General features: G+C 41.6%; 1 protein-coding gene and 1 non-coding gene across 9 annotated transcripts in view; both read left to right on the top strand.

Moving 5' to 3' along the window:
* Window positions 1–15,166, top strand: part of LOC132590551 (inositol polyphosphate-4-phosphatase type I A) — a 112,064-nt gene that overhangs the window by 21,831 nt on the left and 75,067 nt on the right. The window lies entirely within an intron of this gene.
* On the top strand, window positions 10,882–10,956 carry TRNAN-GUU (transfer RNA asparagine (anticodon GUU)). Its single transcript has one exon. It is a non-coding gene; the product is annotated as a tRNA-Asn (tRNA).

The raw sequence follows: 15,166 nt of genomic DNA, 5'->3' as shown, positions 1-15,166 counted from the left end.
TTGCCAATCATATAAATTAAAGAAAAAATGCAAATATATTGCTGCACTAGTACACGTGAATGTGTACCCAGATAAATCAGGGTTTTGTTTCACATGTACAAAAACAGGAAGATTCACAGAAAGAAGATCCCACAATCTCCTCGAAAGCACACATGACCTGCAACAGTCATAACAACTGAAAAAAGCTTATATAAAAATGCTGTAGAACAAAGGTTGAGTCCAGTGGCACCTTTAAGTCTTATTCAAGATATAAGCTTTCATGTGCTGCCTTGAATAAAACTTTGTCTTAAAGGTAACACTGGACTCAAACTTTGTTCCTCTGCTTAAGACCAACAGGTCTACCCACCTGAATAAAAATGCAGTGTCTGCTTTCTGAATTCTGAGCAGCGTTCCTTAATGTGGCATCCACGCTATGTTTTAGGAAAGCAGACAAAACCCTTCCCCGATGGGGGGGGGGGAGGACTATATTTGGCAATAGGGCTCCGCCTTGGAACAGCTGTGGCTGGAGTGACAGAAAGCTGTGAGCCTCTTTGAGGTGCAAGCCTCATGCCATGGTATAGAAGCAAATGTGGGTCTTTTTGTTCATGGTAATTGAAAATGTGGTTCCCTGCAACCTGCTGAGTAAGTACCGCTGGTTTATTGTGTGCAGTACTGGAGATTTTCTAGAATCAGATAAGAACAAATTAAAATCAAGGGATTTCTCAATCTCCCTTTTGAAGAAACAATTCTTTGTAGAAAAGGGAAGACCTTTTAGTTGGGTGAAGGGCACTCAGGGAGATAACTATAGAACTCTGTGACTCACATTAGAGCAGGACTCCTCAACATGGTGTCTGAAGAAGAAGAAGATGATGATATTGGATCTATATTCCATCCTCCACTCCAAAACTCAGTCTCAGAGTGTCTGTGGATGCCATGAGAGACTGCCAAGTGTTTTTAGAAAGTTGATGCTGCTACCTGAAGTTTTTGCCGAGCTTGAATACTGATTGGGCAGTGGAGATTCAATTGGTTGTGGTTGTGTAGGTGTTTTTTTTTTAAAGCATTGTTTTGGCAGCAGCTACCACCACAACACAAGGATCTTCACAGTGTAACTGAAGGTACGATGCAGCAGCCATTTCTTATCTGGGACAACTTCCTGTGCTGCCATGCTTTGTCAGAATTGCATAGGTGCCAACAGGCTCAAAAGAATTTGAGACCTCTGCATTAGAGCTTGGAATCAACTAGTGAAATAGTGCTAGGTTCAGGGAAAAAAGAGAGATATTTGTTCATACAACGTATAATTAACTTGTAAAACAGATTACAGCAAATTGTTTTAAAAGGATTAGGCAAAGTCCAGTAGGATAAGTCTTTTGATAGCAACAAGTCAAGAAAGCTAAGAAGAAAGCTCTCGCCCAATCTTACTTCCCCTACTTTTGTGCAGAAAAAAAGTGTAATACCATCTTAAAACCCCCCAATAAGCAATTGGGTCACACAAAAAAATAAAATGCGTTTTCCAGGGCAGGACTGTTCATCCTAGAATGGGCCCTCTTGCTTAATTTCAGTGTTGTGTACCCAGGACTGGTGTTAGCCTCCCTCAATGCTGTAGTCCAGGAGTGGCCAACGGTAGCTCTCCAGATGTTTTTTGCCTACAATTCCCATCAGCCCAGCCAGCATGGCCAATGGCTGGGGCTGATGGGAGTTGTAGACAAAAAAAACATCTGGAGAGCTACCATTGGTCACCCCTGCGATGTAGTCCACTGCATGGCCTGAAGTCTCATGGAAATCAATTGGTTTTAGGCCTCTAGAATTATGCAGAGGATTTGCAACCCACATGGCATTAGATGACAGCATGTATTGGAACTGGCCTCCTGCTTCTGACAGTATTTTTTCTCTTGACCCGGCCTAGTTTTGAATAATCTCCCAAATGATCCAAAGGCAGTTTAATTTTGGCTATATTAAGTTATTAATAATTTTTAATTAGTGGAGTTTTTCTGGCCTAAGCTTATGTGGGGTGACACATTTTTCCTTTCAAGCAAGTTATAGATCACCTGGGTTCTTGAAAACAAAGACATGCAGATAGCACTGTTGGAAGTCACTGGGCCTGCCCAGAGCTAATTTGTGTGGATGAATCTTATTCTATGAGTAGCTATTGTCATGTGAATAAAGAACAGAGGGGAATTCTGACCCCTACTTCTTTATTTTATTGCAGTCTTGAGTGTCAGCAAGTGAGAGGGAAAAAACCCACCTTTTCCTTCATTTATTGTGATTCCCTGCCTGGTTGTCTGTTTTTATTTTGAGGAACTTTTATTAAGATTTGGCCTCTGTGTTAGAGAACTTGTATAATTAAAACAGATGTTATCTGCATTAGGGTTGAGCATTTGACTGCTCAGAAAGGACTGAGTCAGGTATTTTAGTTAAATTTAGAGCATCAGAAGAGGAGATTTTAATCACTAATGAAATTAATTAAAATTGTAAATATTAAAAATTGTAATGAATTTAAAATATGTATAGTGATTTAAAATGTGAATGATTCACCAAGCAGTATATCAGTGTCATCTTACCAAATTAAAAAAAAATTAAATTCATAAATAATGTGAAGTAATTGCAATTCTATGTTCTTGTGTGTTTCAAGATTGTGAAGCAGCCCTGACAAAGATTGTAGTCATCTCCATTGTATGACCTTCACTCTCACCAATACACTTCATACATACTTCTGTATGACGTGTTCTCTTTTTGACCTACATTTCTGGAATCAGGCAGCTCATACTTTTAAGTCTAAACAAAAGTGAAAGTCTATCCTAGGAGCCAATTCATTCTAAGTCAATTACATGCTATTGTCTCCCTTGAACAATTGCAATTCTATATACTTTCAGACAGTGTTCTAGCTGTTCACGGCTTCCAGTTCTGTTCATTTAGCTGTTTTACTTCATTTCTCCTGCATTTAACAAACCTCACGCTATAGTGAGAACCTACTGATTTTTAGATGGCATTTTGCAGCCCATGTCAGCTTCTGTAACTTCCACTGCCCACACCATTAAAAAAAATTGAAGTGTGACATTTTGCTAGTCTTTTGATTTTAAATGTAGAATCAAAACTCACTGCAATATGAAATGTCAGCACTCCTAGCAATACATATGAATAGTGACACATCTGTTGACTGATAAAATATTCTCAAATGATGGCTTATTATGTGACGGCACTGTCAGAGTAGCAGCTTAATTTTCTATTTCATTGTCATTATATGTTAATAAGGGTGGGGGCAGGGCTGGATCTAGGGGGGGCAGAGGGGTGTGCTTGCCCCGAGTGCTGATTGAGGGGGGGGGCAAATTGGGTATGGTGTTCATTGTATTCTATGGGACCATAAAATAGAATGCCCCATAAGGGGGCATCATTTTTTAATTTTGCCCCCCTCAAAAAACATATAGATCTGGTTCTGGGTGGGGGAGAGGGTTCCCCCCCCCCCAACTCTAATAGTCAAAGTTAAACCTACCAGTATAGCAACATTTTTAGTAGTTCACCACCTGGTAAAATTGTAAGCTTCCCCAGACTGGATTGTGGGGGGAAATGGCCTCTGTGAAGTATCCTAAAGGCGCATGGATGGCCTACAGTTTTGTGATTCCGGATAATTTTTTGCTTTCTTTATGTTGTAAGAATTCTATTCACAAATCAGCCCGTGCACCTAGTAGTCACTGCATATTCACAGGGCTCCTGGTAACAACATTAGCAGCGGCTGCCAGAGCGGGTTACTGTGGAGAGCCCTCTTTCACCCCTTTGAGTGCCACTGGTTGTTCATGCATCCTATGGCAATGCTTTGTATAATGGAGAGAAACAAATAGTTGTGTCTTCCTCTAGTAGCATGAAGGAATATGGAAGTTTTAATGACAGGAACTGAGGCAGTAGTGGAGGGTGAGGAGTTTCTGGCAGTGTTCTTAAGAGGTCTTTGTATGGCTGCCTAGTGTACATTGGTTCTGATAGCTGCTGCTCCAGGCATCTGGAGCTTGGTTCGCAGGCTGCCGTATCCCATTAGTGTGAGCCTTTAACATTATTGAACGTCCAGTTACCAGAAAGCAAAGTTTTATGTACTTTTTATTTAAATGAAGTCCAGGACAGAATTATGGGTGTGCCTTATGTTGGCTTATGGAGCAAAGAGCCCTGTGGCGCAGAGTGGGAAAGCTACAGTATTGCAGTTGGAACCCTCTGCTCATGACCTGAGTTCGATTCCAGCGGAAGCTGGTTCAGGTAGCCGGCTCAAGGCTGACTCAGCCTTCCATCCTTCCCAGGTCAGTCAAATGAGTACCCAGCTTGCTGTGGGGAAAGTGTAATGACCAGGGAAGGCAATGGCAAACCACCCCGTAAAAAGGTCTGCCGTGAAAACATTGTGAAAGCAACGTCACCCCAGAGTTGGAAAAGACTGGTGCTTGCACAGGGGACCTTTCCTTTTCCTTACGTTGGCAAAGGAGATTTTTCATCTAACCTGAAGGTAGCCAATTAATACTAATCAGCCTCTCAAACTGCATGGGTCACACTGAAGGAAACAACGAAGCACAACACTTAATAGGGTTGGACCAACAACAAATGTAAGTTGTAATTAATATACAGAGATATGTGGCATATAGAGTGACTGAAACTATGTTTCTGAAGTAGTATTTGTTCCAGGATAGCACTTGGCATGTAGTTGAATGAAATATGGGCATCATAACCTTAATATTGCCAGTTAGTGCAGGCTTCCAAAAGGCAACTGTTTTCCCCCTGTCTTCCTCCCCCTCAGTTGGCTGAAGTTTAGCAAAAATCCCACTGAAACCAAATAGACTTCCTCACATCAGGTCGGGTTAGCTGTGCTTTGATTCCTGGAAGCATTCAATCCCCCCAGTCACTGGGCTGATCTTGGTAGAACGGCCTGCCTCAGGTGGTCAGGAGCAGCCTTACTCTTTTTTTTTGGGGGGGGGGGGCTAAAATATTTTTCAGGACATGTGTTTGTGAATATTGATGAGGGTTTCTTCTGTTGAGCTTTGTGGTATGGGATATTGGTGGATCTGTTCAGTGCTTGCTTTTAGTGCTGATGAGTAATGTTCATATCTGTTGGTCTTTCTTCTGTAAAGTTGCCTTGGGCCCCCAGGGGTGGGAGAAGGTAGGATAGAAATATTTAAAGAAATAAAAACATAGTTGTTATGTATTGGAACTGGAGTTTGGCCTTAGGGCCAGCAGAGACTTGGTTGAGCTGGAGACCCTAAAACAATAGCCACTTGGATTCAGGAAGGAGGCCCATCAGGGATCGTTAGGCCAGCTATTAACCTGTAGTTGTGTGTAATGGGATGATGGTAATGGGATTCAGGAAGGAGGCCCATCAGGGATCGTTAGACCAGCTATTAACCTATAGTTGTGTGTAATGGGATGATGGTAATGGGTTTTGGGTGGGAGGTTTGCATGCATATAAGCAGGGCGGTTGGTCCTGCCAGACAGTTCTGTTCCTATCTCACTATGCTGAATCACTGAATAAAGAGCTGAACTCACTATCTCTTGGGCATCTTCATGCTTTGAACCCAGTACATTTTAATAGTCACAATGGTTTTGTTCTGGATTGCAGCCTGCATCTTTATGGGTATGTGTTTAGCTGGAGGTGGTTTTTAAAAAGTGTTTTAAGGACCACATAATGATATTTCAGATGCTTGCAGTGTAATCCTGTGCAAGATTTCTTTGGGCACAGAATAGAGTAACTCAGCATAGGATCTGTTGTATTTGCACAAAGATGCCAACAGCATCCTGATGTGGGGAGAAGTAAGTGCAAGTGACATATCATGTACTATAAAAATACTATAAAACAGGCCATGACAAATTTGCTTTGTCCATAGGAATGAACCCAAATAATTAAACAGCCCAGGCTTAGCCGTACCAGATATAATTCAGCAGTCATTTCCACACATGAAGTATTTTAAAGGGGCAGGGTGTTATTCTTCACTCTTCTTGGCAACCCTAAATCCAGCAGGTTAGGCCATCCTCTAAAGGTTAGGATATTATGAAGAACAAGGCATTTACTGCAGCTGGCCCAAGGCTCAGGAATGCATTCGTGAGAAAGGTGCAGAGTTGCTTCTTATCTTCTTTCATATGGGACGCAAAATGTGTTTGTGCGTGAGAGGATGTTCTCCTGAAGAGGCAGAGTATGGGGGAGGGGGACTTGAAAACTTTCTCCCAGCCACTTAGTTCTCCTTCCTTATAGGAAGTAAGGCATGTGCATGCGATTGGAAGGAACACACATTCTTCTGCAGTTTACTCCAGTTTTAACTTCTCTCCTTTTTCTTCGCCATTTTTGTTGCAAATTTTGGGCTGTAATCTCCTTGCCTTCTTTTGCTGTCATGTTCATTGACTGTTCTCTGTAATTTAAAAAAAAAGCATTTGATTCTGCTGAACATAAAGCAAGCTGGGCCTAAGCTAATGGATTCTAGTGGGAGACCCATGTTAAGTTTGTGACAACAGGAGCAAGAACTCTACAGCACCTAAAAAGCACCTATTACAACATAAGCTTTGGCAGATTCAAGTATTTTTAAATAGATGCTTAATGTCTGGAAATGGGCAGTTGAAGCTTTTTGTAGCTTGGAGGCAAATAAATCACCTAGTAAATACCATCCCATTAAGCTTCTGTTAAAGGGGCAGGACATTTTTTGTCCTGGTTGTTGGCAACTGTAGTTCTGATTCTGGAATATGTGTGTTTGTATGTGTGTGTGTAATATTTATATAAAAGCACTGATAACAGGCTTTTCTATGTAATAAAAAAAGAACTCTTTTGTCTAAATACCATACTCTGCAAGGAAAATGGGGCCAGAATTTATGATCGCAAAAGTGTTTTGAATATTTAGACCTCAACATTGTATTTAAAAATGGAAAGTATGTACAGTATCAGATATGGAGGCGGCATGGGGATTTTCCCATCAGAATCTGCAGCAGAAAAATATTAATTTCACATGCTAACAGACAGGTTTAAGAAAGGAGAAGCAGCCGCTAGCAAATGATAAATGCATCACACCTTGGGTGGGAGAGGGAAAAACAATAAAGAGCAAGCAGCTATGTATAAAATGCAAATTGCTGACTGAAGCAGGAGGGGGGATTAACTCACCTGCCACATGTGTTTTGCTAATCAAAACTGGGCTCCCTGTTTTTTTAAAGGTGAAAAGGGACATATTTTTAAAGAGTAAGTTGAAATATAGCAAGGAGTTTGTTCTAGAAACTTTTGTTTTTTCATGTAGTTTTTCTAAAATGTCTTAGCTACTGAAGTCTGTTCCATAATTAAATACCTATGCTGATAAATATTGCAGATTTTTTTTCCTCCAGAGGAACTGCCAGCTATATTTCTGAATTTTTCAGTCTGTGCTAGATAAACCCAAGTCAGGTGCCACACATACTCCTGAACGCAGCCATGTGGGGGGAGAAGAATCTGAGAAGAGAACCAATGTGGACATTAGAGGGGTGGGATGTGTAACTTATTTGCACAAATAACTATTCCTAGGAATGATTTGCTTGCATGAATACCGAACTGTCATGGAAGACTATGGCATCTGCTTCTGTAAATAGGGGAATATTCATCAAATGAAATATTATCCATAAAAATAGTCTTTCTGACTTTCTTCTAATGTTGTGGTGCTTTAAGTAGTCCACGAACATGAGCATTTGTTACTTGAAACACAAAATGCCTGAGTTACTTAACTGGGGTTGCTTCCTGCTAGGTCATGTGCGTGCTTGAAGAATATCCTATCCCTTTAGTAGAGACTAAATGGGATATAATTTTCCATACCATGAAAGCTGCCCATTTCTCCAGGATTTCTGGCAATCTTTTGAATAAGAGTTAGCATTTTAGACTGGCTAGCAGTGCTGCTCCCTGCTGGTGGTTTATGGTGAACCAAAAGCTTTATGGGGATCTTGTGTGTGAAGTAGCACGTGCAGCTGTGATTTCGTTCACTGGGCTACCTCAACCCTTTGTTTTACTTTTGTAACAACTAGTACTAAAAAAAAGTTGCAGTTGGGCAAAGCATCCCCCCCCCCCCAATATTGTGTAATCTTTTGAGTGTTGTGAACGAAAGTTTCTCTGCTAAATAATAAATCCTGAGAAGACCACAGGTCACAGTCCAGTTTGTAGCTACTGTATGCCACCCTGGTTCACACATTACAGTGAATGCATGTATAATTCACTCACGGTGAACACTTGTATGTAGAAACTTTGGGATAGATGAGGAAGTGGAAATTTGACTCAAGTCATGCCTTTTGACAGGAAATTTTAACTGTAGAAAGAGGTATGCAGGAAGCGATTGTGGCTGTTTTATGGTGCAAGAATGAGGTATGCTGAGGCTGTGGTTTCGCCATGGACATTTTCTACCCCAGCACTGAGCTAGAAAAGGGTTCTAGAACTGCTTCAAGCAACAGGAGATGTAGAACACACAGTTCCATGTCTGTTTTTGCAGGAACTGCCTCTAACCCCCTAACCCTTGCTGCTTTTTTCAAAAGTGAGAAATAGAACGGCTTCCCAATGCAAATTGCATGTTGTACTGCCCAACGGTTTTTTGCCTAAAAACTATCACAAGTATATTTTGCCTCTTATGAATCCCTTTGACCTTTCTGAGTGGGCAAAACTGTTTCCAATACCTGTTCACTTTAGGGGATACAAGGTTCAGGGTGTTGTGCCAAAAATGTCTATGCTGTAGAGTTAATTCTCTCCCTCCCACTTAATGCTGTTTGGGTGGGAAAGGTAAGAGAGCTTTAGCTGTTGCTGAATGTAGGATGGGAGAGACTTCTCTTGATTTTTAAATAACACTTGATGGAAACCAAATGCTGAGAAGAATTCTAGGAAGTTTATATAAGATGGATGAAACACATGCCGGTACATTTGAATAGCTCTATTCTTCTGGCCTGCTGCTTTAAAAAACATTCTGTTTGCCAAGGAAAGATAGATGAGTTTGGATGACATTGTGCTAGTCATTACACTGCCATTCATTACTACAGTTTACCATATTGTTGGTTGTTTTTTTTTAAATGACTGTAATTGCACAGACCTGTACAGTTAAGGAAGAGTAGTCCTTGATAGCTTTAGTGAGAAATACAAGCTGTGCATGCATGGACACTCAACCCAGTAACATTAAAATCAGTGAGGATTTTTTTTAATGATTCCAGCAGGAAGTATCTTTTTGCACAGTGTGTTCATGGGAAGTTTGCATTGGACCCTATGATGCCCCTCTGCAGTCCATGGCATTTTGACTTGTACAACTTTGATGGATTTTTCTGTTCTGAAACTTCAGCCCATGGTGTTCCCAGTGGTCTGCTGAAACCTCACTAGCGGCCTTTCTGTTGATTTTTTTTGAGGGGGGATTAGGTGTATGCAGGAGACAGAAAGGATGTGTTTCATTAGTGATATTCTGTGAGCTCATCTGAGACATCATAAACTTACAGACCTTGCTGATTCTGCCACAATGTTTACATTTTTTTTTGTATATGCAGACACTCATGCTGCTTTTTAGAATAGGGGGTGTCAAACATGCGGCCCGAGGGCCAAATCAGGCCCCCCAGAAGGCTCCTATCAGGCCCCAAGCAACTCACTGTTGTCTGCTTCCTTCTCCCTCTCTTCCTTATTTCTTCATCACAACTTGTTTTGCTAGGCTTGCTCAATCGCACAGGAGCTACAGAGCAAAGCGCTTCCCTTGCTGTGGAAGTGGGGGAAGGAGGGCTAGCTTTGCCAGGCTCTCTCAATTGCACAGCAGAGCTACTGAGCCAAGCCTCTCTTCCTTCTGTTGACTGAGGCTCAATAAGCCAGTGAGGTGGATTAGGTTGAGTGTTTGTATCTTTTATAAAGTTTATATCTCCCCTACCTGGCATTACATTTTATGGCACACATGGCCTGACAAGATCTAGCCCTCATAACAAATGAGTTCGACACCCCTGTTTTAGAATCCTTCCTTCTTGCAGGCTTTTGTCCAGGAAGTCCTCTAAGGAAATCGTTCCCCCTACCCTGTGAGTGCTTCTGGTACTCCTCTCTGCCTATTTCTCTACCTGGCATCTCTTGAGCTTTCCTCTCCAGAGGGCTCACCATTACTGCGTGTCCTTGCTAGGAGCTTCAGGTTAGAACCCTCTGAGCTGTCAGAATAGTCTTATTCCCAGTTCCTCTGCCATGTCCAGGACATCAGAGTGAGCTGCAGGCAACTATTCCCAGTTGTTGCCCACAGCACTCTATCTGCTCTAACTGTTCTAGGTCTCTCTCTTCCCACCAAAGCCCCTTCAGTGATTTGACCATCTGTACTCCCTCTTCCAGGGGGCAGTGGCAGTGGACCTCACAAGTCCTGTTATTTGGATCCAGCTTTCTGGATATAATTAATATACACATGTGTCTAGTAGAAACAAGTTGCCCCATGGTGCAGAGTGGTAAAGCAGCAGTACTTGCAGTACTGTGATCTGAGCTCTCTGCTCACGACCTGAGTTCTATCTCAGCAAAAGCTGGTTCAGGTAGCCAGCCCAAGGTTGACTCAGCCTTCCATCCTTCCAAGATCAGTAAAATGAGTACCCAGCTTGCTGGGGAGGAAGTGTAAAAGACTGGGGAAGGCAGTGGCAAACCACCCCGTAAAAAGTCTGCCGTGAAAACGTGAAAGCAACGTCACCCCAGAGTTGGAAATGACTGGTGCTTGCACAGGGGACCTTTCCTTTCCTTTTCCTAGTAGAAACAAGTGTTCTGACTGCTAAGGTTCTGCACCAACTTGGATGAATCTAAAGAATACACTCGGTTGGATTTGTTCTGTCACCGAACTGGATAGCTTGTTTGGCACTAAGTTTTATTTTAGTTCCATTTTTTAATATCACTTGGACTTCATTTTCCTTAACAAAATGAATGTGAGTCTCCGTTTTGTTGAATAACATCCATTCATCTCAGTTATTTGGGGAGGGACTGTGGCTCAGTGGTAGAGCATCTGCTTGTTAAGCAGAAGGTCCCAGGTTCAATCCCTGGCATCTCCAACTAAAAAAGGGTCCAGGCAAATAGGTGTGAAAAACCTCAGCTTGAGACCCTGGAGAGCCGCTGCCAGTCTGAGAAGACAGTACTGGCTTTGATGGACCCAGGGTCTGATTCAGTAGAAGGCAGCTTCATATGTTCATTTCTTATCATGAAGGTAGCAGTTGGAGCCACCAAACACAAACGTGTTGTGACTGATTTCAAAACCAGGGATCTCCTGCAATAAATTGCTTTGGGTGGCCTCTTTTCTTTCTTTTTTCCCCCTCCAAAATTCATTTTTCAGACATTCTGTTCATGTAGGAAAGCCATCACATTTGAAACAGCCCCAAGTCTAGCAGTTTGTGATCCTATTGGATAGGATTCAGATGAAATGGCACAGGTGCCAGCAAGGACACCCCACTGCTAATTACCTTCTATAGCAAACAGTTCTACCAAGATGTCTTTGAATTGCAGGGGGGGGGGGGCAGTGCAGAGTGGTAGCAGCTTCTTTCTGTAATTTGAAAACTCATGTTAAGAATGCCCATTATGTTGAAAATAAAGGAATAGCTGAGCAAAGAGCCAGTGTTTCATGCTTGACTGCCTTCCCTCCAAAGACGCTGGGCCTTCACTCTGCTTTGCTTTTGCTAAGCAACCTCATCACTGCCTGGAGTGGCATACCAGCTCTTGTGGAGCAGATGGACAATGTGTTTGTAACCAGTCTAATAAATAATAATGCTCATTCAGTGGTGCTCTGTGTGTTATGTAATGCTGGGCAGCCATGTTGGGGTAGATGAGACATGGAAATTCAGCCATTGGCTGGCAGTGTAGTTTTGGACTTGGAGAGTTAAACCTGTGATGGGATTTTTTTTCCCTTGCATTTTGGAGAAGCCTGGCTTGTAGTGATATACAGTGTTCAAGATTATTTTGTTTACCTTTAGTAAGACTTTGTGTATGTGATGCTTTAAGTGATCTCTGTGTTATTGCTGTGCAGGTCAGATACAATGAACAAAGGAGTAACCAAGACCATTTCTGAGCAAAACCCCTTCCCTTTTTTGTGTTCTAAGGCACAGCAAAATCGGTTTAGGAGATTTGTAAAGCATGAGAGGAGGCTTGTTTATCCAATCTCATTTCAAGTATGAACAGCTATTGCTTTTTAATTCAATTTGAGAGAGACTTACGAATAATATATGACATTTTACAATTGTAAAAGGAGGAAATCTGTGGTTGAGCTCTAATTCAGTTGATGATACTAATGGTTAAGCATTTGCATTTGAAGTCATATTGCATTCAAACTGATTATTTACTCAGTGGAGCATCAAAATATTGCTGTGCCCTCCTACACACCTGCTGAGCTTGGTTTACACCACAATTCACAAAGTCTTAACTTTTTGAAATCTATTTTCAGTGTCAGAATTTAACTAGTTAGCACTTTTCATTTGAGTCAGGGATAAAGGCTCCCAGAGCGTGATACTAGGTGCAACTGATTGGAGACCCTGCCTGACTTTTCATGTGGTTTTGGTGTTGCTGAATTAAAAGGCTGTTCTTCCATAAATTGATTTACTGTTGTTGTTTCTGGACAAATAAGATGTTATATGCAGGTGCAAGAATAGTTATTCTAGTAGTCCCTATTCATCTGCAAAAATGCTACTGGAGGTTCATTTGGGATTGGAAGATTGACATGGAGAACAGAGTTTGTCAACCTTTCATTGCCTGCACACCATTTCCTCTACTCCCCACCACTGGAGTTCCAAATGTAATCATAGCAATTCTTGGAGCTGCAGGGTGGCAAAGCAACTGGGGGGGGGGGGCAATTTGGAGTACAAGAATGACAGGCACAAAAGAGTTGCCAACTTCCAAGTGGGGCCTAGATTTCTCCTGGAATTACAACATATTTCCAGGCTACAGAGATCAGTTCCCTTGGATAAAAATGGCAGCGAGTGGACTCTATGACATGACAGCCTGCTGAGGTCTTCCTTCATCCCAAACAGGCCCTAGCAGGCTCCACCCAAGTCTCCAGGACAGCTCTTTTGTCTTTTTCTCATCCATTGATCTAATGTATCTCTGTGTAAGTATAATGGCTAATTTTACTCTCAGTAGTTGAAGAGAGGGTAAGACTGCAATTAACTTTTTTCTTTCTGAGAGAAGATTGTGTAGATTAGAAGCTCTGACTGCTGGATCTCTGTGGTAGAGAAAGGGAGCCTCTCTTCTCATTTTTTGAAATATGTTACAGTAGAATAGACATAGAAATCTGTATCAGTGTCATCCTGAAAAATTTCCACCACAGAAAAGCAATAAATGTTATATTGATTCTAGTTACATGCATCATCAGATGAGAGATCTGCTCTGAAACATTTTGCTTTCTATCAGGAAACTTCTGATCTTGGATCAACCAGGATTGGCTTTTCCAGTTCTCTGAACTGTTCCACATTTTTCTTTTGTAGGCCTGCCTGCTTGCTCTTGAAGAGAAACTCTCTGTGAAGCTATGTACTTAAAGGATCATTTATTTATTATTTAGAACATTTTAATATCGCCTCTCCTGGGAACACGCTATGAATCTTTGGGCCAGCTTTCTACTTCCCAGTTGTTTCTCCTCAGATGATGTGATTAGATCTGCTTCAGCTCATTCCTGAGTTTTTTTGGCAGTAGCTTCTGGAATGACCTTCCTGAGAAAGTGAGGAAAGCCCTTGACCCTGGCAGTGTTCAGGATATACTGCAAAGTAGTTTTGTTCAGAAGTGCATTTGAGGGAGACTAAGATTTCTCTTACAATGGCAGTTGTGTTTAATGTTTTAAAAAATCCATTATGGTTTTAAACGATGTTGATGGACTGCGCTCAGATTCACCTGCTTCTTGTTTGTGAGCTGCTTTCAGTCCCTTTTTGAGGAGAAAGGCAGGCTGTAAATATTTTAATAAATAAAGTTAGTACCCTTTTTGGGTTTCATAAAACACTGAGATGTAATACCTTTTGTTCCTTACAGGCAAGTTTCTCATCTTACATGTGTCAAAATGTTATAAGAGATTAAACTGTGGAATTGATGAAGATGGTTGGCATATTCTTTAAGGTACAGAAAACTGAATTGCATTTAATCATGCCATTGTTTTGGATGTGTGTCCTCATCGATATAAGAATGCATATTTTAAACAAGGATTAATTGTTTTTGTGTGTATCTGAGGAACTGTGCATGTACACAGTGCATTTTGTGTGTATCTGAGGAACTGTGCATGTACACAAAACCTCCTTGAATAAAACTTTGTTGGTCTTAAAGGTGTCACTGGACTCTAACTTTGTTATTCTGTTCATCATTTATTTATCTCTGTTACTTAATGGACACTTCCTGCTTCTAGTGAAGCCTTTTTGTAATGGCTACCCATAAGCAGGATATGCTACACTGAAATGAGGGCTAACATATGGGGTTTAAGTCTTTGTGTGTTCATCTTAACAACACTTCATTGCTCACCCTATAGAAATCAGCAGTGTGGAATCTGATGCATGTCTCACTAGGATAAGAAAAGCAATTTAAGATGCAAACAAGGGAATAGTTTGGCTCTATCTTTAGTGTCAGCGTCCTTAATAAAGTGACAGCTTGATGGCTGGATTCCAGTTACTGCAGATGTGATCCTGCCCTGGACCTCAGAAATGACACTGCACACATTTAAAGTACAATGTGTGCTTAGGAGAAGCCAGATGCCCGCAGTGCTTTCCGCTAAGTGGTCAGCATTCTTTTCCTGGACAAGACCTTTGAGCATATTGTGGCTGTACAACTTTAAGTGGTTTTGGAGGAAATGATTAAATCGGCCCATTTCAGTTCAGATCCAGGCCTGGGCTTGGGTCAGAAACAGACTTAGTCACCTGGAATAACTGTCTTTGTCAGGAGCATGACACAGGTTGTGAATCCCTGCTCATTCTTCTGGTCTTCTTGGCACCTTTCACAGTGGCTGGCTGAGTACCATCCAAGTGAGGGCTTCTCTTTCTGCCTGGCTTCCTACTTTCAGAATGTATTGCTTTGGGGATTGTTACTTGGCCCTGTGGCATTTATGTTTTGGGATCTCAAAGGGGTTGATCTGGTTGCCCATGGTATTTAAAAAGTACATGACACAACGGGGAGAGATTGTTCTGGGGCTTGGAATGATTTTCACCAGGATGCAAGTGACACTCAGATCTACTTTACTTAAACAGCTAAGTCAGGTGAATTTGTGGAATTCCTAAATAAATGCTTGGAGAAGGTAATGGAATGAGT

Source organism: Heteronotia binoei, unplaced genomic scaffold (genome assembly GCF_032191835.1).
Source record: "Heteronotia binoei isolate CCM8104 ecotype False Entrance Well unplaced genomic scaffold, APGP_CSIRO_Hbin_v1 ptg000294l, whole genome shotgun sequence".
Classification (NCBI taxonomy): Eukaryota; Metazoa; Chordata; class Lepidosauria; order Squamata; family Gekkonidae; genus Heteronotia; species Heteronotia binoei.
The sequence above is the reverse complement of the archived record's forward strand: the minus strand, read 5'-3'. Positions and strand labels throughout refer to the sequence as shown.